Raw genomic sequence first — 24260 nt, 5'->3', positions numbered from 1 at the left:
GCTAGGAGAGTCACTTTGTTATTTCACTTATGTCACTATAGTCCTAGGCCAAAGGCCTGGGCACATGGGTATCCCAAAAGACCAGGTCCAGCCACTCACCCCAGAAGATCCAAACAACAGAGAAAATGAGTGGAGGTGAAGCAGAAAAAGCATTCATATCAGTGTGGCCACACTGGGAAGAACAGAGTTCCAGGAACCTGAGATTTGTCTTTGAAGTACTGACACATCTGAAGAACCAGGGCAGGGGGCAAGAAGTGCAGGCCTTGAAAGCAGTCTTGGTCAAAAGGTATTGTATTTGATCATTATCTCAGCTCTGGTTACATAGCACCCTGCAGGGGACAGGGGGGCCTTACTGCTTGAAGGACACGTATCACTTCTGGTCACCACTCAGGGGTGGGGGTCCCTAGAAAGCTAACTATTCCTAGAATTTGAGATAGACTGAGGAGGAGAAGTGATTCAAAGAGAGAAAAGGTTAGAGAGACAAAACGGAGTTAAGACAAAAATGAAATCCTCCTTTAAATCCCCAATTTTAAAGAAACCCCTGTTACACTTAAAGCTCAGAACAGTTCTTTCATGAGATACAAACATCTCCATTTTTTTTCTCAGTAAGAAAACTGAGGTTCAGAGAAGGTGATTGACTGAACTGAAATTTGAACCCAGCTCTCTCCAGCTCCATAGGCCATGAGATGGCAGTGCCTGCAGCTTCCTATAGTAAATATGTCCCCGCCGGTGGCCTGGAATAGCACGCATGTTGATTTGTGCTGTATTAGGATAGCAGAGACAAGTGTAGTCATGCAGGCATAGAGACAGTGCTGCAGTCATTCCTAAGAAGTCATCTGATTTGAATTGCACTTTAGGCAGCGAGGATAGATGTGCACAGAGTCACTCACTCTCTTCTCTACAGCACCCCTGACAAGGGGGGCCTGGTGGTAGATAAAGAAGGTAACAGACACTAGCCTTGGTTCATTGACACCATTGCTGAAATAGGCCACATAAGCCACAAACATCCAGAATGACAGAATAGACACCAAGAGGAATTCTAAATCAGCAGAGAACTGAGAAAGAAAAGTTAGTTCTACAAAAAAGATGCTCAAACTCCTGTATACTGGATACAGCAGTGGGGTCTTGCAGTAATCAAGGTCAGTGTTTGCAACAGAAAAGCCCGTTTTCATCAATCTTTAACTTAATGTGTCAGGAAACTGGATAAGTGACTTTTAAAAAAAGTTTCCATAAAATCTCAATAAATCAGATTCAAACTGACTTGTAAATTTCCAGGCAATCCACATATCACTCCCCACTCCCCTCCCAGGCCCTCTGCTTCCCGCCACCTCCGGAAACCACATAAACATATCAACAGAAGCAGGTTCCTCTCAAGGACAGGCTGCTGCATTCTTCACATTACTAAATCTTCATGAAAAGCCACCATTGTCCTGGCCAGGCATTCATGCCACCCAGCTTGACCAACAGGTCTCCTACGGAATTGCCCATGTCAGGCCAGAGGGGGCTGCAGCCTGCCACAGGGAGGTAATCACGCCAGCCTGGGGGAGGGAGGAGGTGGGGGGCAGGTCACTAATTCATCTTAGTGGGGTGCTAACTTTGAAGCACAGGGAAGGCTACCTAAATGTTAACATTTCAGAGGGGAAAGCGCAAACACCCAGCTTTCAAGCCCTCAAATTTTTCTTTTAAGAGATAACCACTTCTGACTCAGAAGACAAATATTAAAAATAAAAATACCCAATCCAAACAAAAACCAGACCAGCTCCCCACCATCTACACAATCTTGGTGGTCTCCAGGTAAAAGAAAAGTAGCATGTGTGCATGTGTAAGTACAGCCCAGGACAGGTTTTCTTCAAAAAAAAAAAAAAAAAAAAGGTTTTTCTCCACCTTTCAAAGGTTGGCTAACTTATACAAATTCATCTGACCAAAGTAAATCCCATTTACAAGTGATGAAACATGGTCTTACGAAAGATAAATAGAAAGATATTTCATTAGCGTGAAGCACAAGAAGAAAACAAAATATCCACCCCCCCCACCACCTAATCCTGGATTCAGTAAGGGGAAATTGTTTTTAAAGAATTTAAACAATGAGGTTTAAGTCCGCGTCCTGTTGCATATTTTAGAAGCTATTTATTAGCTTCTGCCTCCATGCACCTCACCCTGTTAAAAATTGCATTGCATTTTTACTTGCATTCAAAGCTAAGACTTTAATTGTGAAAGCCAGAATATAAGTTTAAAACAGGAAGTTCCAGGCCCAGATTTTGAGTGTTTCCACCTGCCAAGGTCTCTTCATTAGAAACCACTTCTCTCTCTCTCTCTCATCAGTTTGCTTCTTTGCTTTCAGCCAGTGATTCACCCACTTGATGAAGGCTGTACTGGGACGGCAGCTCTAGCAATAATGCTTCCACCACCCTCTGGAGGGACTCCTTTGCTGTCACTTGCTAAGAATCAACAGCTTCACCCTTCGGGCATTACCAGGACAAAGCTGGAGAAATGAGAGTGGGACCCTACGGTCATTCTAATTCCCCTCTTGTCACCTAAACAGCTCCTGGTGAATTTCTTCCTTGGCTTCTGCCATGCCTAACTGCTCTCCTAGCTGTGCCTGCTCGACAGGAACCAGGGCGGAAGGCCTGCAAAAACCATCCCAAACCATAAAAATCCAAGGTGGCAGCTGGGAGGCAAGCACAAAAGTGGCCCTGTGTGACTAGACCCTGAGAGCAAAAGAAGAGGATCTGCATACGCTTCTCCTTTTCCTTGCTTGGCCCGACTCATGCCATGGGCCTCTTCCCCCATAAGAGAAGCCCCTCTTGACCCACATTGAGAAGCAGGTGTCTTTAGAGTATGAGTTCTCCCTTCTCTGTTCTTTGTACCCACAGAGTAAAGTTTCTGCACTGTTTTGCCCCACTCAAGTGTGTTCTGTTGGATTTGAGTGACAAGGGAACCTCCGGGGAGGGTGTTATAAACATTGATGTGCAAGGAATCAAAGGTGTGCTTGGACGCAGCTCAGCAAGACAAACGACTTCTGCATAAGCGCATGATACCAAAGAAAATTCAGCAAGAAAGCGCACCTGGGTGGGGAAATGCACCTGATTTTATCCCTAACAGGAGGAGCTTAGGTTACAATCTGTGTGATTAGCTAAATTTAAAAGCAGAGTGGGCTATGGTTAAAATGGCTACAATTGGATCTTATATCCCAATGAAGGCTAAATTCTACATTCTGAAAATGGACCACTGAACTTTCTATTTCTCACAAGGGTAGGTAACAAAATCATCCCAGGGGATTTAGAATAGGATCGAGTTCAGAAATTGAGCAGAGTGAGGCCAGCTTGCTATTATAAGTATGGTTATTGGCTTCATTAATCGTCCTGGGCTTTCTTGAACTCTCACCCACCACTGCTACCAGGAAAACTACAGAAGTGGGGGAAGGAAGTGGCTGCAGAGGGTCTGAAACCACCTCAAAAGGGATTGGGAGGTGCCAGGATTCCTCATGTTGTTTACCTAGACAAGGTGCTCATCTCTTGCTTCTAGTCCAGCAGCAGGTGAGTCCAGCTTCAGCAACGGAGAGCCAAAGCAAAACAAGAAGTCTTTGCTTTTCTTTTTCTCCTCTTAAAAATTTACATCCTTGTCCAGACAAACTTCTGCCTTTACCCCATAAGATCATTCAGGGGCAGGGGGTTTAGAAAAGAAGAAAACAACCAAATACAAACCAAGCAACCCTGGGCTTGATATAATTCTAAAATGCTGCAGTCATGAGCAAGACATCCACCATGGCTTAACTCTTTTCCCCTGCCTTCTTCCTCACCTCCACCACCTGAAGCCTCTCCTTCTTGTCTACCTTGTCCTTCACTATTTCAGCCAGTGGAATAAACGTCACATTGGACATTTCTGGCCAGGCGGAAGGTATTTAGATTAAGCTCAGAGACATAGCAAAGATTAATTTAAAAAATGTATAAATTGGCAGAAGACAGCACAAAAGATGTTTCCCCAGGAACAGAATTAACGATAACAACGAAAAAAAACATCACATCCAGCATGTTTCAAAGACATGAATAAACACATGGGTTCTATACAATAGCAGTCAACTGCACACTGGTCCAATTCATAAAGAACTAAGGAGGCAGCAATCAATTCAGACAATATAATACAGAAATTCTTCCCCAGCATGTGCACACACACATAAACTCCACATGTGTCTTTTACAAACTCTAATGAAATTTTTGTGGGTTATTCTTTTAAACTCAGCCTCAGCTCTTTGACACCCACAATTCTGGTTTTTGCACAGGGCAACACAGCCCAGTGCCACCCTGGTTCCTCTCATCCCTCCAACCATTTCCGCCACCAGGATTTCCAGCCCCGGGGCTCTCCCTGCAGACCACCACCTCTTCATCTGCCATCTTTCTGATCCCCCTGAGCCCAGCCTCCCCACCACACCTTTGCCTGTTTCACCATTCTTACTCTTCAGCCTTCAGCTTTTATTTCTATCCCTGTCCAGCTTGAACTCTATTTCAACAAAGTCCTGCCCAGCTCTCTAGAATCTTCCATGGTCCTGTCCTAATTCCTGATTCTGGGAAATCCCCAGACTCTTTATTCTCCATTTTTCTTTGAGGGATGCTGAGTCTCACAGAGAAAACCGAGTCTGTATCGGTGCTTGTGGTTCACTATCCTGGCATCTGCCTTGTTCTCGGGGGTTTCTTATTGCAGCACTTTCCAAATGCACTCAAAATTTGTCAGTATATTCCTTTTATGTCTGGCCGTTCTCTTGTTATCATTTTGTGCCTAAATACACCTCTTGTTTATCTACCAATATATCTAACCAATATGCCGTGGCCTGGTGATTGGGTCTCCACAACGATCCTAAGTAGTTCCCTTCCTTTCAGGTTCCCATTACCAAGGTCCCAGATCATTCCCATGTTGACCTCACCCTTTCCACTCAGTCCTGCAATCATGTCAACCCTTCCCAGAAGTCTTCAGTGGCCTCTAGTTGGCCACCAACTGAAAGAAAAATTCCTAATCAATAAAGGAGCAAAGGAACGGAACAGGCACTTCTCAGAAGAAGAAATATGAATGGTCAACAAATATATGAAAAAACATTCAACATCTCTAGCAATTAGAGAAGTGCAAATCAAAACTACGCTGAGAGGGCGTCTCACTCCAGTCAGATTGGCAATTAACGAGAACACAAGTAACAATAAATGTTGGCAAGGTTGTTGGGTGAAAGGTATACACATAAATTACTGGTGGGACTGAAAATTGGTGCAACCACTCTGCAAAGCAGTATGGAGATTCCTTAGAAAACTTGGAATGGAACTATCATTTGACTCCACTATCTCCCACTCCTCGATATATACCCAAAGGACTTAAAATCAGCAAACTACATTGATGCAGCCACATCAATGTTTATATTAGCTCAATTCACAATAGCTAAGCTATGGAACCAAACTAGGTGCCCTTCAATGAATGAATGAATAAAGAAAATGTGGTACATATACACAATGGAGTATTACTCAAGCATTAAGAAGAATGACATTATGGCACTTGCCGGTAAATGAATGGGACTGGAGGCTATCATGCTAAATGAAATAAGCCCATCCCCCAAAACAAAGGTCCAGTGTTCTTTCTGATATGCAGAAGCTAACACACCAAAGGGGAGTGGGGAGAATAGAAGTTCAGGAAGTTAAACAAAGGGTAATGAAGGGAAGGGAGAGGGGATGAGAATTCATGTGCATATATGAATCACCACCAGTGAAACTTCACATCAGGTACAACCACAAGACTGGGGTCCTAATTAGAATACGATGTACTCCATGTTTGTGTACATATGTAAAAACATACTCTACTGTCATGTATAACTAAGAAGAACAAACAAAGAAGAAAGGAAGGTCCCACCTTGCTCCTCCAGACTCATCTCTCACTCTTTGGCTGAACTGGAAAGATGAGTTGCCTTCACACCTCTGTACTTATTATCAGTTCCCACTCAGCCCTGTTTACCTTTCACAATTCTGCCACCATTCTAGGTTCTTCTGAAATGCCTTTCTTCTCTCCCATGAAGCCTCACCAGCCGGGTTCCTTCTTTCCTTTAGGCTCCACAGTAGACTATTTGGGTGACTGGGAGTGAGTCCATCCTACCTGCCCTGGATGGTTTACTCGTTCACTTGTCTCCACTGGAGGCTTCTTGAGGAGTTTTATTGTTAGCCCATGTCCTGTAGGGTTGATAAAGTGCCTTCCATAATATAGGAGCTGAATACAGTAGGGGAAGAGGGAAGGGAGGGAGGGAATGAAAGAGGGAGAGAAAGAAAGGAAGAACCAAAGGAAGGAAGAAAGAAAGGACTGACTGACGACCAACGGCACCTAGCATTTCAATTTTCCACTCGGCTCCTAGTCAGTGGGGTGGTCTGATAGGACTCTTCACCTCTCTGGGACTTGTTCACTTATTTTTTTTTTTTTTAAAAGAGAGCTTTTCACTTGAAGTCTTTGTACTAACAGTCAAACTCAAACATAATATAATTTCTTCTGCTAGGTGAATAAATTCTGAAAAATACTGACAAGCTTGGTTTGCCACTTCCATAAGAAAAAGCTTCCCCAAATAGGTAGTTCCAGGAACTGCCAATCATAGCACTGTCACCATCAGGGCTGACCACATATAATTGTATTTAGTAGGGAAAGGTCTGGGGGGCGAGGTTGTGATCCCGGCGCTGTCTGACATCTCCTGACCCACCCGTCCACTTCAGCATTTTTATGTGCAGATATTTAAATTCCATATTGTTTCTCCAAGACTCAAAATGAATTCTGCAGACGGCTCCTTTCAAAGTCTTATTGGGTCTGGTGAGAAATGATGATGGGATCAAGGTTTGCCATTATTTATTTTTTAATTTAATTTCCTGAGTCAGTCTCACCTCTCCCCACTCATGTGGTCCAAGGGTACATAGGTGACCCTTATTCTGAAAGTGACATGTTATTTATTTATTCACTTATTTATTCTGGTGGCTCTTACCACAAAAGACCCTACTAAAGCTCTTCTGCTTTGCTACCTAGAGCAAGTACAGTTGTGCTTTGTCTTTTTGACTAAACCACACTGCAACTGATATAGGAAGGACCCCGTCAACTCCTGGAAATGGTGTTGGACATTGTGGTTTGCTAATAAGTTTGTAGAGTGAATGTTACTATATAAACATTGTTATATATGTTACATACATATTAATGTATTAACACCATTCATCTCAAAGAAGCAAAGGAACTAGAGCAGCAAGGCTTTGGGAAAGTCACTTAGCCTCATGGGCATCTGGTATCAGAATTTTAGAAAGGGGTAGCACCATTCTTAACTCATATTGCAAAGTACTTGCTTACTAACAAACGTTCCCAGGCACGACCTCTTTAATCTTCATGATGAAGCAAGCAGGGCACCTGTGCTCCTCCTGCCTGCATGTCATTATTGCCATTCAACAGAGGATCAACTGAGTCCCAACCCACATGTCAATTGTCACAGTGGGGAGAGTCACACCTGACAACTACAAGTCCTAGGTCCTGGTCACATCATCCAGACTCCAGATTGTGCCACTTTTGAAGGGTTCTCAGGGACCATTAATTCCAAAGTTCGCATTTTAGAAATGAGAAAACAGGCACAGACTGTTCCAAGGCCCATGACTTATCGGGACAGAGCATAGATGAGGACCAGGCTTTCTGACCTCCCAACAGTAGTTGCTGCTCCAGAAGAAGGAATACATGAGGAAGTAAAAATCATGCAAGAACAAAAGCAAAAAACAAAAAGCAACATAGACTTAACATAATCCATGTATGTGTTTAAACAGTGAGGCCCATGTAAGCAAAAACACTGCTTGAACCATTACAAAGTAATAGAGCTATATCCCCAGCACTTTTTTCATTTTTTATTTTTAGACAGGGTCTTGCTAAATTGCTTAGGGTCTCACTAAGTTGCTGAGGCTGGCTTTGAACTTACCATCTTCCTGCCTCAGCCTCCTGAGTGCTAGGATTACAGGTGTACACCACCGAAAGAATACAAGTAGCAAGGATGTGAGGAAAAAGGTACATTCATATGTTGCTGGTGGGGCTCAAATTGGTACAACTACTCTTCCAAGCAGTATGGAGATTCCTTAGAAAACTTGGAATGGAACCACCATTTGACCTAGTTATCCCACTTCTCAGGATATAGCCAAAGAACTTAAAATCAGTATACTACAGTGACACAGTCACATCGATATGTATAACAGCTTAATTCACAATAGCCAAGCTATGGAACCAACTTAGGTGTCCTTCAACAGATTAATGGATAAAGAATATGTGGTGTATATATGCAATGAAACATTATTACTGAGTCATAAAGAAGAATAAAATTATAGCATTTGCCAGTAAATGGATGGAACTGGAGAATATTATTCTAAGTAAAATAAGCCAATCCCAAAAAACCAAAGGCTGAATGTTCTCTCTGATATGTGGATGTTAACCCACAACAGGGAGGGTAGGAAGGGGAAGAATAGAAGTCCATTGGATTAGACAAAGGGAAGTAAGGAGGGGGCAAATAGGAAAGACAGTAGCATTAATCAACATAACTTTCCTATTCTTATATTTGAATACACGACCAGGGTAATTGCACATCATGTACAACCAGAGGAATAGGATCCTAATTAGAATAAGTTATACTCCATGCATATATTTTACACCAAAAAACACTCTGCTGTCATGTATATCTAAAAAGAACACATAAAAAAAGTAACACTACTGACTTGCAAATAGGGTGCTGCCCATTGCTCTATTCCATACCTAAAATAAGTTAATTTGACAAATTTAGTGATTATATATGTAAGTATGCAATAAGCATAAAGGTATATAGTATATGTCATAAAATTAGTGATCATATATATAATCTATAATTGTATATATATATATAAAATCAACAAATATATAAATATATATAATCACAAAATTTCATGATACAGATTCATATCACTATATGTATACATTGTATATACATCTTCTTGAGAGACACGAAAAATGAGACAAATATAGAAGTAGGTGACTTGCCAGGCTTTAATGCACATTACACCGTCAACCCAAATGTAGTTTTTCTCCCCTTCGTTTGTCTTCCAGCATGTGTTTTCAGCCTCGGTGGCATCTATTGACCCTGGGATTCACCGTCAGATTCCAGGCACTTGTGCTTTGCTCTTGCTATTTCTTGTAGTCAGAATGCCTTTGCCACCTCTATTTGCCTGCCTAACCACCACTCACCCTGTAAGACTCACGCTGAACTCCCACCTCATACAGCACCCTTCCTCTGTCTTCCTGAACATCCTGTATGTCCCATCACCCTAACCCTCACACATCCTGTTCATGTTACCTGTTCAGGTTTTCTGTGCAGTGAACCAGAATGCAATTGGCCAAGGATTTCCACTAGTCCTTAGTGACAAAGAGTTGGTGATTAATATTAAAGCCCAAGAATGGGGACTGCCACTGGTCATGGTCACACAGATAAGTGGTACCACCTGGAGAAGACTGAGGTTGTCCAGTTGCTGTACTGAAGAACTCGAAGTAGTAACCCTCCTCTTTTATTATTTGTCCATCTTGATAATATTTTTCCCCTGTTTTCACTTTCCCTTCTGTTTCCCCATAAACCATGCCACCTCTCCTCACTCCTGGTTGGACACATTCAGCCCTATAATTTGGTAACAACAGTAAGAATTTTTTTCCTTTAAAACTTGAAATTATTTAAGATGTCTTTAATAGCAACTTTCTGAATAAAAACCCGTTTTTTACTTAGGAAATTCAAAGTCAAGAACTTGATTTTTTTTAAATTTCAATTAATATTCATTGAAAACATTCAATAAATAGCTTGTGGTGCATTTAATCAGAATAACAAATCCATGCAACTCGTGCCCTTATGGGAGACTTCATACTCTCAACAAGGGCATTGTTTAGAAGAATAAATGAAATGAAAATCATCAAGCATTCGATGAACTTCTTTAAAGATTATTAATGGTGTTCTCTCCTGTCCCCGAATAAACTTTCACAAACATCTGTGGCAGACATTGTGGACGCTTTTCTAAGCAATATGCATTTCTGGACACTTTTTTTCTCTTCTACCACTCAGACACTGCTGTTGCCATCCCTGCTGAGGCCACTATGTTACAGCACCTCGCACCACCTCCAGTGCACAGAGCCCTGTCCCTGTAATGCACACACTTGAGTCTGTGCATGTTGGCTGGGTCTAGCATTTCCCCACACAACTCTGCTCCTGCTAGAGCTGCTCCCACCACATGGTGCTGCTGCTACTCCTGCTGGGTGCTTCCACAGCCAGCCAGGTTCTGGAGGTGGCAGGGCTTCCCTGTGGTGAGGTTTCCCAAACATTGCCCTTGCAGCACAGTATGGCTTCGCTCCACTGTCTCCCAGAATTTTGACTCCCAGTCTCTTCTGTCCCAGAACTTAGACATGATTTCACAGAGGGACTGAGCCACTTAAAGGAGGAGGCTTCTCAGTGACCACGTTTGTCCTGCCTCATTCTCTCCTTAGAATAAATTCTCAGGAAATAATGTTCCTCATCTCCTATGCACATAGTGCCATGAGGGGCACAGTTCAAGGTATTCAGCCCGGGACAAGAAATGTTGCTCACATTTTTTGCCCAATTCAGAAGCAAAATGAATGTGAATATTCAGTTAGACATTGCAAACACGGTCTTAAATCTATCACCTCACAAGCAGAGTCTCAAAATACATATTTGGCTTTTATTAAGACGCCTCTCAGGGGGACAGTTTTCTACAAAAATTTGATTTAAATAATTCAAAATTGGAATATTTTTAAAACATTGACCATGTGGCTCAGGAGAAAAAGCAGAAGCTGGCATGGAAAATCTGAACATACACAGGATTCAATCCAGATGATCTCAACTATTAAGGGAAATACTAATGGCCATTCTTATGTACTTGTTTTGTCACTCCCTATCCAACTTTGATGAGGATACACCAGTTTGGTACCTTTGATTATAAACAGAGCTCTTCTGGAAAATTGGGAGTTTGGAAAACATCAACAATGGTGATTGAATGAATGGCAACAAAGACCATATAAGGAAACATTCAAGGAGATAAAAGTTGATATTTACATGAAGTACATTTAGCATAAACTTACATACGAAGTTGCATATGTATATATGTGTGTGTGCATGTATATAGAATAGCTACTGATAAACACTTTAACATATGACATCTATTATTTATTGTTTTGCGAAAGACTAGATGTCAAGGGCTAGATGTACTGGCACAAACCATCGAGTCTGTTTGCCTCTATTAGGCAGGCCTCTGCACCATGCATGAAATCTTAAGACTATGTACACAATCATCTCCAGCTTCGCAAATTGCTGGCATAACCACACAAACTCAACTTCCTGCACATTTATCCTTACCCATTAGCATCTCCTTTGTGCTCTGCAGGCATCACTGCAGCTACATATAAACATTTATTGACATGCTATGTTTAAACTATCAAGCTTGATACTGTGGGGAATTTGAAGAAACAAGCTATACTTTGTTGGACATTTTATTTACCTATATATTTATATACATATGCATATGTGTGTGTTTGTATACAGAAATCTACACTTATAAAGCACTTTCTTACATGTTCATTTAACATTTATAACAACCTCTTTAAACAGCTGGGCATGGTGATAGATGCCTGTAATCCCAATGGCTCAGGAGATTGAGGCAGCAGGATTGCAGGTTCAAAGCCAGCCTCAGCAATTTAGCAAGACCTTAAGCAACTTAGCAAAACCCAGAATCAAAACAAAAAAATAAAAAGGGCTGTCAATGTTGCTCAGTGGTTAACACCCCCACATGGTTCAATCTGTGGGATGCCCCCCTACAAAATGTAAATCTCAGAGAGGGTGAATAATGACTCTCCTCACTTCCCAAAGTGGCAAACTGATCATGAATTCCAATCTTAAGTCAAAGTCTACTACATCACAGCTTTTTGTAAGTATTATGACTTCCCATAACCTTTTTCCATCTCCATAAGGAATTGACAGACTTGGGGCAAGTTAAGACTCAATGATCAAAGGATCATATGTGGAGAGATAAAGAATAAAGGGAGTTCAGAGTAGGCACCACCACTTCAGTAGATTAGGAAGGGTTCATAGAGAAGCAAAATTAGGTTTAGATTTTGGAAAACTGGCAAAGTTTTTAAGAGATTAAGATGGTGGTGACAGCATTCCATATTCTTTCATGATTGGAAAGAACACAGCATGCTTTGCAGTTGTCTGGCAATTGGTTTTAGTTGAAATTTAGGACATTTTGAAGGGGTTCAGTGGAAAACACTGTATTATAAAGCATTGTATTATAAATCAAGTTCAGAATATGGAGGCCCCTGAATACCAGAAAAAGGGGTTAAGTCCCCATGGAAGGTTTTAGAGAAAGATATTCTGGGAGTTGTGTGAAGCACTGAGCAGAAGAAGGTGGGGACCAAGAAAGTCTATTACTAGGTTCAAGTGAGAAAAATACAAATGTATTCTAGAGAATTGTGTGGAAACAAAGAAGTGCGCCATACTTAACTAATTGGATAGAGGGGTGAAGAAAGGAAAGAATCATAGGAGACTCCAAGTGTTGGGCCTGGATGGGGAGACAGGAAGCTTTTGACATTTCAAGCTTCAGATTGTGGTGGGATTGTCACCCACTAGGACATCCAGAAGAGAGTAGGGAGTAAGACCCATTCATAGAAGACAGATGAGAGCCCAAAGTAGAAATTTTGGGAAATATCTGCTTGAACTCTACTAATGGGGCATAGAATTGAATTAAGAGGTTATAAAAGAGTATATTGAGAGAAGAGATGGGAGGAGAAGGGAAATGAAGAGATGGGAAAATAAGAGTGGATCAAATGATTCTGAAAATGTCTTAGTGGATGAGAACAGTGAGAAACAGCCATTAGGAGCAGGAAAATAACTTTTCAAGAAAGCCTAAAAAAGGAAAGAGGAGGTGGGACTTCCAGGTGGCCCCAGCAAGATGAAGCCCTTTCCTTACATACTCCCCAAATAACAAAATGATACTTCTAAAAACACAGCCCCCCCCCCCCCAAAAAAAATTCTGCAGCAGAAACCAGAGCAGAGAAAGGCACAGCCTATGCCATTAACTTCAAAAAAAGCATTAGCTCAAGAAAGACAGAAAAATTCTGCAGTGGAGAGGCACAGCTCACCATGGCAAGTGACTAACTCTACCTCCATCCTCAGGAGGCGTATCAACTAAATCCAGGAACAGCAGACCGATATCCCAAAACTGAGAGAGAAACTCACTGGAAGCCGACTCTCCAAAACAAAGCCCTAGAAGATGGTGAAACATTCGGGAAATGAACAATGGCTTACATCCCCTCCAGTGGCATTGAAGCCCCTCAAACTAAACATGAAACTGAAAGCAGATTCAAAGTGTGAGGGTGTCCCCTAGGACCAGAATGCAAACCCCAACTAGGGAAGAAAGCCCTCCTACAAAACTTCAGAAAGGAGACTGAGTCCTGCTACTCTACCAAAGCTGCACGCCTCCTCAGCTGGGCTCTCTCTGCCCTGCTTTCCCATGCCCTCAGACTGTATTAAAAAGTGGAAAGAACATGAAAACCAGGCTTTAAAATTATGGCTTATTAGGAAAATCAATGTGTCCCAAAGACAAGGAAGACAAACAGATACCTACACTACTCAGGTCAAATAATAAGTCTGGACCCAAAGACAGTTGTGCAAGACGAAAATTAGCACCCTGGCAACCACACACACACACACACACACACACACACACACACACCTAGAAGGCAAAAAAAAAAACAATTTACATGTAAAGCAATTGCAAATCAGATGAAAATTCTTCACAAATACAACATAAAGGTAAATTAATAAGTGGATAAGCTCAATAATTGCCCATTGCCCATTATCAAGGTGATTAAATAGAATAAATAGGAAAGTTATGAACTAAGAAAACAAATATATTCAGTGATTAAACTCAAGACTATAAGAAATGGACTAGAATCATCTAAGTCTAAACTTACCAATGTATAAGAAAGTAAGTGCAGTTTCAAAAGATAAAAGAATAAAACATAAAGAGACGTAGGTAATCAGAGACTAATAGATAAAACAAAATTGATACTATATAATAATTAGTGCTCTTAAATGAATTTCACAAATGAAATAAAAAATGATAAATGATACAATACAAATTTAACTGGAATGAGAAAATAATCCAACCTGCAGACCATATTACACTGTGTTTAAAAAACAATTAGTGGAGACCACTTATATTGCTAAGACAATGATTTTCAAGGATAAAGGATAGAATTCTCAGGTATCTAAACAGAACCAAAACCAGTATTTCATGAGAGGAAATATCAGATTAACCTTGGTCTTCACAATACCAACATCAATGCCAGAGATAATGTGAAAATGTCTGTAAGATTCTAAGAGTAACAAGTCTTCTCAAGAATGCCAGATCGAGGGTTGTAGCTCAGAGGTAGAGCACTTGCCTAGCACGTGTGAAACCCTGGGTTTGATCCTCAGCACCACACAAAGATAAATAAATAAAATAAAAGTATTGTGTCCTTCTACATCTACAAAGAATAAATTAAAAAAGAAATAGAATATCAGATCCAGGCAAGGCATTGGGTAGTAGCCAGATACCTTCAAATATATGTAAAAAAAATTGTTCCAGATATCAAGTTGTACACTTTAAACATATACAGTTTTTATTTGTCATTATACCTCAATACAATTTTTCAGAAATATTACAATGAAGGTTTTTTTAGTAAATTTTTTTATTTTGATTTTTGATGAGAGGAGTACCTGATTCATATTTAGTATAAATGAGTATTCATAAATGTTCATGTTCAACTCAATGAATTTTGACTTGTGCAATCATCACCCTGAGCAAGATTTAGAATATTTCAATCATCACCAGTACAATGTTGAAGAGATGAAATATTTTTTTTGCTTTAAAGGAAAAACACTCAATAGTTCCCTATCAAGTTATACATTATAGTAGCACTAGGTCTTTTTGTAAATGCTTTTATTAGTTTTGGGGAAGTTCTATTCTTTGTTTGCAAAGACTTTTTATCATGAACAAATGTTGAATTTCATAAAATTAATTTTCTTCATCTATTAGTATCATCACATAGGTTTTCCTTTTTGTTTTATTTTTTCAGTCTTCAAATATCTTTTACTGGGAGGACATGCATTGACTTCATTTATTGTATTTCAAATGATTGTACAGTTACTTTTGAGAAAACACTGCTTGTTTTATATATATATATATATATATATATATATATATATATATATATATACACACACACACACACACACACACACACACACCCTAAAAATTGTTTCAGGAACATAAATAGTGAAAAGCTGTGCCATAATTACTGCAACCATTTCTGCATTTTCCATATTTCTTAAATAACTATTTTGTCCATAACACACAATATAAAGAGCAACTGTGAAAAACAGACATTTATGTATACTTTAGAGTCTTATTGAGAATATCTTGTTGGCATTGGATAACTAATAATACGTGCTGCAGCAGTAGCAGGATATACATATGCCTATTGGTTCATACCATTGCACATACTTGGAGCATTACTTCCAAATTGCTGAGGGCCACCATAACCATTCTGGTAAGTCCCTGTTAGATTACCAATCCTAAAACTGTTCTGTATACCAGCAGCCACAAAATTACTTCCAAAGCTCCCATTGGGATAATTTGAAGCACTACAAACACCTTTCTGAGTGTTTGTCCCCAAATCTCTCTTAAGCAGACTAGAGTAACCTCTGTCACATTTTCCCTGTCTCTAAAAATATTAAATCCACCCATGTTTACTCACAGAATATCTGTCCTGATGGTCATTCCTCTTGCCTCCTCTACTCCTGGAATGACCTGAACCTCCTCTGTCTTCCACCCACTGAAGCAACTTGGGATTAATTGCTTGATTAGCTCCACAAAGCACAGAGATAAGGTTGCTCATTTGCTCTATGTACGCTGTGCCTGTTTTGGTACTGTGAGCAGTTCTTCCAATTGGGTGGATACAATCCTTTGAGGAGTGAGGGTAGTCATGATCGATGACAAATTTCATGTCTTCCACATCTAACCACATCTACAGCAATCCGAGTAGGAGCTTTCTCATGTTTGAATTCAATTAGAACCCAGTCATGTTCCTGTTGACTCTTGTCACCACGGACACTCAGGGCAGGCCACCCATCTCTCCTCATCTTCAGGTAAGTTCACCACATCTTCTTTTGGTTTCAGCAAAAACAATGGTTTTATATTCTCCTCTCACTCGTGATCGATGCCATCAGACAAAGAAGGTTTTCATCCTTTTCTGGGTCATGACATACATCCAGAATTGGAAGACGGTTGTCATCTGCACTTAGTTCTAGTGCACCCATGTTTCTATGAATATAGTCTTTCAGGAAATCTTCAACAAGTTGTGCTACTTCTTTTGGTCAAGTCATGCTCCACATTAGGGCTTGCCTATCATATCTTATCTGATCCACAATCTTTCCCCTATATTTGGGGATCTGTCTGCTTCATCAAGGTAGGTTGTTCTTCTCAGGTTGTTTTTGCCACAATCTTCCAGGTGTTGTAATACAGATTTCCACATCTGCCTCCAAATCACGTATCTGTGGTCCCTTCAGAGCACCACCATACATGCAAGTAGACCTCAAGTGACAAGCTCTGCAGTATTTGGTATCTACCTGCTGCACCTGCTTGGCCTGTTCCAGCACCAAGCAAATAGGCCCACCCCTTCTCTCTAGGAATAGCCAATGATTGATGAGGACTATGGCAGGCAACAAATGTCTTCTCAGATCAGTCTGTGCTACTCCAACCACATCCATTCCACTTAGAGACATTCCCAAGCTTGAACTGCAATGGGTTCTGTGAAGTTTTGCCTCACCATCGCACCCATGATATTTGCAGGGAAGTTCACCTCATAGAAATTCAGAACTGACTCTGAACAGTTGTGACCCCTAACTATAATTTCCTTGCTTCTTCTGTATGTCTCTACCTCTTGTGCTATGCAACTGACCAAATCAGGGTGTACCTTATAAAAATCATTCTTAAATTTGGGCAACTAATCAAGATTCTACTTCTTTTTAACCAGTTTCTCCAAGGATTTCCAAGCATCTTTCCAGATAGGACCCCTGCCCTACTTCTTCTATATCATGATGCACTAAACCTTGGATCCCGCCATGGTCTCTGTCACTAGAATAATCTGACAGAGAGTCTATGGCTGTGGTTGGGGGGGGGGGGAACCAAGAGAATTGGGTGCAACTAGTTGCTATCAGTAGCCTCGGCTATGACAAAGACTTGCAGAGGCAGTAGCAGCAGAGGGACAGCAGTGACAGCTGGAGCTGTATGACCAGAGACAGCTGGAAATGAATGCGGTCTCCTTTTTATTTTAATGTGGTAAATTATATTGATTAAATTTTGAATACTCTACCAAATATTCATGACCCTCTTGGTCATGATATATAAAAAGATGGATATTATTGAATATTTTGTTATATATTGATATAACAATATATATCTTTTTAAATGTTATGGTTTGCTTGTATTTGTTCAGAATTTTTTTCATTGATGTTCATGAAGGCTATTGGTCTATTGTTTTGTTTTTGTTTGGTAGCTTCCCTTATTTGACAATGAATATTCACTGTCTCCCATAAAACACACACACACACACACACACACACACACACACACATAAACATTATGATTCTCAAAGGGAAACAAAACCCATCTTCCTCTAAAGAAATGGAAAGTTCCAGAAACTTGCTTTCAGCTAAGGTTCTGTGCAGGTCCGTGAGCTGGACCCTGCCAGTCAGATACCCTACCTCAGGGAAGGGAAGTCAAGGGATTCTCCCTGGGGGTGGCAGGAATTGAGGACCGTGTGATGATGTGGTGAGGGCATCCAGGGTCCATCTGGCAGTGCTGGGATGGAAGCTATCAAGCCCAGGGCTGCCAGAAACGCCCTCACCTGTCCACCTCTGGCTGACTGAGGATCACCGACAGCTCAATCTATGTCTCTCGACTTCCCTGGGATTCAGCACTACCTGACAACACAGTCCAGTGCTCCCTACTGCAGTCAGTGGCCCTGTTACTACTGCTTGCAGCTGGGACCCCGACTGTTGAACCCCATCTCCACAGTGCTAGATGCACAACTGTCACCAGGTCATGGATTGTCCTACAAAACTTCTCTCTAAACTACTCAATGAAAGAAATGGTACCAGTATGATTATTTAGCAATACAGCATATACAAAGAAACTGATATGCTGTTGGTGCTGAATAAAGTTACTTCTTTGAAAATAAAAGAAAAAAAAAAAATATGAGTGCCTAAAACTTCGATTCAGTCGCATTTAAAATTCTTGTTTCATCTATATTTTGCAGACCACAGTAATTTATAGGAAACCTTGGGGTGGAGCTCAATGGCCTAGCCTTGAACTCCATGAATTAATAAGGTGGGCAAAAACGCTAAGGACAGAGGTAGCACGGCTTGAAACAGAATTTTTTGTCTTCTGAAAATTGACAAGACCTGAGCTTGTTTATAAAATAACAAGTAGGAAATAATAAAGAGTAATTTGAAAGTCAGAAGAAGACTGTTGACCAAAATGCTTTAAAGCTCTCAGTGTCCTGGATTAGAATTATCTTTGGTTGTAAAAATAAGGAAGTCCAATCAGAGAATTTTACACACCAGTTACCATCAGGCATAAAGAATAAGTATCAGGCAGGTGGGGGAAAGTTCCTGTTTAAGTTAAATCTATACATACTCTGTACCTTGTCATCATAAAATCAAACTGTTTATTGAAAAAGGCAAGGAGCCCTCCTGTGATTTTCTACCCTTAACCACAAGTTTTATAGTTCTCTCCCCTGGAATGTAAACCTCAACTACAAAGCTACGGTAAGTGCAGATCTTCCTCTACATGTTTGTGGTAAAATTATACCTGGGCACATTATGTTTATTATAAAATGATTCTTGCTAGAATATGCTTGGTGTAGTAAATGGGGAAGCTACACTCATAAATTTGAATGTATCCAGCAGTTTTGAGGTTGTCTCACCCTGTGAACTTACTAATTGTGTCCTCCAGCTCACTACGCAGCAGAACTTTCTGTCCTACCTTGCTCTTCATAAACCTGTTTTCTAAATGAAATTTGTGATTCCGACAGATTGGCTTTTAAACACAACATGAAACTCGTCTCCCCCTTTTCTCCCTCTTCCGCTCCTCAAGAGAACAAATCAGAAGAGCCACGGCATGATGGGCAGACCAAAAGTGGTAAGGAAGAAAACGCAGGCAGGGGATGGGGCAAGGCAAGTAGCTCCCACTTTGAAAGGCTGGGATAGAGAGGTAAGATGCTAACTCAAAACAGAAAAGGGTGAAGAAAAAAAAGAGTTGTGTTTTTTTTTTTTTTTGTTGTTGTTGTTGTTTTTGTTTTGTTTTGTTTTTAAATGGGGAAAGACCTGCATTTGTAAGATGAGGAATAGGAGCCCCTGAGGAAGGAGTAATGGAAAACTCATGAGGGGGGAAGTCAAATAATAAAACAATGTCTTGGAAAAACTAAGAAAAATATGGAATCCAGGGCACAAATTGCGGGATTGGTACTTGGAAGGAGGAGGGACTCTTCTTCCTTTGAGAATAAAGGGAAGGGACAGATGATGGAAATTTATGGACATGAAAGCTCTTGTTCAATCCTTTAATATTCCAATGAGAGAGGAAGGAAGAGAAGCTGGTTTGAGGGCTAGAGGAAAATGGAACGTGTTTGGAAACTGTTCAGAGAAGAATATTACAGAAAAGCATCAAGACTTGAATAAGATTAATTATTGAGTTGCAGAAAGGATAGAAATGAAATGCCGGTGGATCCATTGATTATCCTTGAATTATTTTAGCTGCATGTGGGTGTAGAAAATCTCAACCAGCTCTTGAAGCATTAGAGACACGGATCTTTCCATGAATCTGCAGAACTTGTGGAAAGACTCAAAAACAAAATGGAACCACAAAGAAGGAAAATACTAGAATGAGGGGACAGAGCAGCCCACGTGTTTCCCTCCAGGCAGAGGATGACCAGTTGGAAGTACTCGGTATTCTCCAAAAATTTGAAAAAGACCAGAATCAAAGTGTTCTTAACATTTTGAAATTTGAAATCAATACACAATGTATCAGAAGAGCAACATGCATTACGACCAGTCCTTTAAGTTTCATGGGAGACAATGAACTATGACAGGTTGGTCTTTCCCTGGTGAGACCAACCACCACCACAACAATTCTTCTTACATAAAATTTGTAGTATATATGATACTATATATTATAATATATTCTGTATTATACGTATTATCTATAATATTTTGTTATAATATGTAACAGCTTGGAAAGGTCAGGTATGTTTTACGCTGACTTGCCTTGTGGATGTCCTTCCCAAGCCCTACACATGGCCCCAGAGAGTAGAGTCCCTTTTTACAAGAGAAAATGCCCTGTGATTGACAGGGTGACTACAATGCCAAAATTGAGTCAATAGCATGTGTGCAGCCACTGGGGAGCCAGTAGTCTGCAATTTTGTGTTCCTCCCACCTTTTTCTTTTCTTTCTTTTTAGAAAAACTCCAGCTGAAGCCTCTGAATCGAGCATTTTGGTCTCTGCAAGCCAATTAGCATTTAACAGAAAAGAGGAACCATCCCTTCCAAATGCCCACCCAAGTCGTACTCCTGAAAGGTCTTCCAGCCACAAGACAGGAGCTCTTCAGGGTCTGGGAGGTCCTTCCTACTTAAATCAACAAGGGTTTTCCAGGCAGGTGGAAAGTCTGTAGGAAAGACTCCGATTTTAATCTCTGGTGCTGATATCTGTGTGTGTGACAGCACTCTGAAGTCCTTTGGCTGACTAGAAGATAAACATAGGGAGTTAAGCATTTTCCAAAAAATGTACATCCATCTGGACATCCTCTCACTTTCTCTGCCTCTAATCTTCACACTGGAGTTTTGTGCATGTTGTGGGGTCAGGCATGAGAAAGAAGGAGAATTGAAGGGCTATGTTTTAAGTTGAAAAACTATGTTCCATCCACCTAAGATTTCCTCCCACTAGCAACAAGAGGAGAGATAGATGGGAGGCGGTTAATAGAAACACCAGGGTTGTCAGATACAGAGTAGACTGGAGGGGATCAAGAAGGAATGGGGATTAGACAGGTGTCTGTGTGGAATAGATGGGGCTGAGTCACTAGAAACTGGATTCCAGAGAAATAAGAAGGGATCCTGGTCCACAGGACCCCAAAAACTAGGGGAGACACAGAACAGTGCCAGTCAGACAAAGCATCTGAAGAGGCAGTAAAACCAGTGAGCGTGAGACCTAGTTCTAAGTCTAATTCAGGTTTTTCTGAGTATAGGCAGTGTCTGCATTTCATAATTTATTAGGTCTATATAACTCAAAAACATTATAAAATATGGAAATGTAATGAATCAAATCAATATGAAGAAATTTCAAAATTTAAAATGAGCTTAAAACAGTTTCTGCAATCCTTGGAAATCAGGCTGAGGGACTAGGGTGGCTTGGGGCATGAATAATGCATTTGTGGATCCCCTCTACCCTGCTGTTTCTGATCCTTTACAAAAGCTTTGGGATCCTTCTGACACCCTCTTGAAAAGTCCTGCTCTGGATCTGCCATCATCCAGGAGACTGAGGCTCCTTGCCAATAACCGCTCAAGCCCATGATTGGCCAGCAGTAGAGTCTACTCTTGGGCTCACCAGCACTAAGCCTTGTGGATGACCACAATCAAGACTCACTTGGGTCTCTACAAGAGTTTTGTTCATCTTCATCTTAATGGTAACTCAGAGTTCCATAGTACACAGCATAATGGATATAAACTAGATAGCATAGGATTGGACTCTGTTTACTGTACCTTGTCACTTAGAATAACCACACGATAGCTTAAATAGTGAAGAAGTCAGAAGGTAAAGTAGTTCCAGAATTGTTTCCACAGGTGAATGATGTATTCAGAAATCTAGGCTCTTTTCAGCTTTCCATTTGCCATTCCTACTGTGTTGGATACCCCCTACCTTACTCCACCTCCCTACCTTCCCCAGACTGACTTCTTCCCTGTATATCTGCAAAAGCTAGGTCATTCCAACTGCAAAGGAAGTTTGACGAGTTAACAAAGGACACTAAACCTCTGTCATGAGCAGCAGACTTGTCCTCAAAGAAAAGAGAAGAAGTGACCATGGTAGGCAACTCAATCTTATATAGGTTCCTATAAGGAGCAATTTATCTCCTTAAAATTCCATGGTCAAAAACCCAATTTATTATTTTCCATGACTCCATGGATAGTTATTCGAAGTTGAGCCAGGCTCAGCCGGTCTTGTCTGGACTTGCTCAGGTGTCTGCAGTCAGTCAGTTGGTGGGTTGGTCAGGTACTAGCTGGTCTAGAGTGGCCCCAGCTGGGCTGCCTCCTCTCAGCTCCCTGTGCGGTCCAGTCCTCCAGCAGTCTAGGTCTGGGTTGTTCCTGCATTGGAGGTAGCGACTCTAGGAGAAAGCAGAACCTGCCAGGGTCTAGGCACCTCCCCCCGTCATTTCTATCCTGTCTATTGGCCAGAGAAAATACAAGTCTAGCTCTGATATAAGGGTTGGGGAAACAGACCCCACCCCTCTATGGGAAAGTGGCAAAGTCACACCATGCAGAGTGTTTATGCAGGTGAGGAAGAAGCAAGGCCATTTTTCCAGTCCAACCCTCACAGCAACCTACAGAGCTTGCTATAGGCTTGTTCTAGATGCACAATCATGACAAACTTATTCAATTAACCTACCAGTCTCAATTTTCCTATCTGCAAAATGGGAATGACAAGAAAATCCTACAGGTTGTTATAAGAATTATACATGCATCTATCTATGGGAAAGAGCTTACTTTCCTTTGGTAAGTTATTTTCCTTTCTTAAGTTACCGTGTACTACCAATATTAGTCCTCGTGACTTTTGGCCAGACACAGCACTGTGGGAGTCATTGCTAACTAGGAGTTTGATGCTTGAGAAGAAGTGCCTCATGATCCCTCAAATTTACTTTGGAACTTACTTTACTGCTCACAGGTTGGTTGGATATAATGACCATGTCATCCTGTGCTCTATTTAACTAATTCTATTTGCTAACTAGGTCTAACATAGCTGTTCCTATCTCCTAAAGAGGTTTCCATGCTGCCTGCCAACATGAGAATCCTACTGATATTTAAATTGCATAATCTTTTTTTTTTTTTTTTTTTTTTTTTTTTTTTTGGTACTGAGGATTGAACCCAGGGTAATATTTTATTCAGAAAGAAAGAGGGTCTCACGGAGTTGCTAAGTGCCTCACAAAGGTGCTGAGGCTGGCTTTGAACTTGTGATCCTCCTGCATCAGCCTCCCGAGCTGCTGGGATTACTGGTATGAGCCACTGTGCTTGACATAATCTTTGTAAAAGGAACGATTTCTCATTTTTTGTGCACTGTAAATGTGGCAGCTCTCAGGGATAAAGCCTGGTTAGTCTGGTCCAAGTTTCTATACTGCCCTCAGGTTGTGCTTGAGGGAGAAAGCAGGAGGAAAGGGAGAGAATATTGCTGGGAGCACTACTTTGCCTGCAGAATCTCTGCTCCCCTAGCAGGACGGCAACCAGAAGCAGAATGGGGTGAGCTCCAGCCAGGCTAACCATCCATGTAGTTCTCTTCTCTCACCAGGGCCAGATAAATAAGGAAGCAGATTATTCCACCACCCATGTTGGTGTGAGACTAATTCATTTGACCTTGACCCTTGGTTAAGAATACATTATCCGCGCAGTTTGACAGAGCTCGGTACTCACACACAAATATGTATGCTAATACACCAGCAAATGCATGCACAAATATAAAACAGATAATTGCAGGCAACAACATTTACCTTTTGCATATGCAGAGCCCTCTGATATTTCCTCCCATATTTTTCATCTCTTTTACTTGTATTTTTATTTTTCAAATATTGCTCATGATCAATTCAATTGGTTGAAAAATATTATTTGAACAACTTTTGAAAAATACTGATTTATGTGACATCATGTAAATCGCATCGGGCAAAATCACTCTTTTCCAGAAGTTTTTCCTCTTTCTGGATGTGTAGAAAGGGCGCTGTCAGAGGTCCCGTTGCTGTAGCAGTCTGCCCACTGACTAACAGGAATCCACAGGGAAAATACCTGTCAATACCCAGCTCTGCCACTTACTGAGCAGGTATTTAACCCCCAGCCCGGTTCTCCTCCTGAAAACATGGGGACAA

General features: G+C 41.0%; 1 pseudogene; it reads right to left on the bottom strand.

Moving 5' to 3' along the window:
* The window catches only part of LOC143400518 (putative ATP-dependent RNA helicase DDX5), a 131896-nt pseudogene that overhangs the window by 720 nt on the left and 106916 nt on the right, over positions 1 to 24260 (bottom strand).

This window comes from Callospermophilus lateralis, chromosome 5 (genome assembly GCF_048772815.1).
Source record: "Callospermophilus lateralis isolate mCalLat2 chromosome 5, mCalLat2.hap1, whole genome shotgun sequence".
NCBI lineage: Eukaryota > Metazoa > Chordata > Mammalia > Rodentia > Sciuridae > Callospermophilus > Callospermophilus lateralis.
Note: the sequence above shows the minus strand (reverse complement) of the source record. Positions and strands in the feature narration are given on the sequence as shown.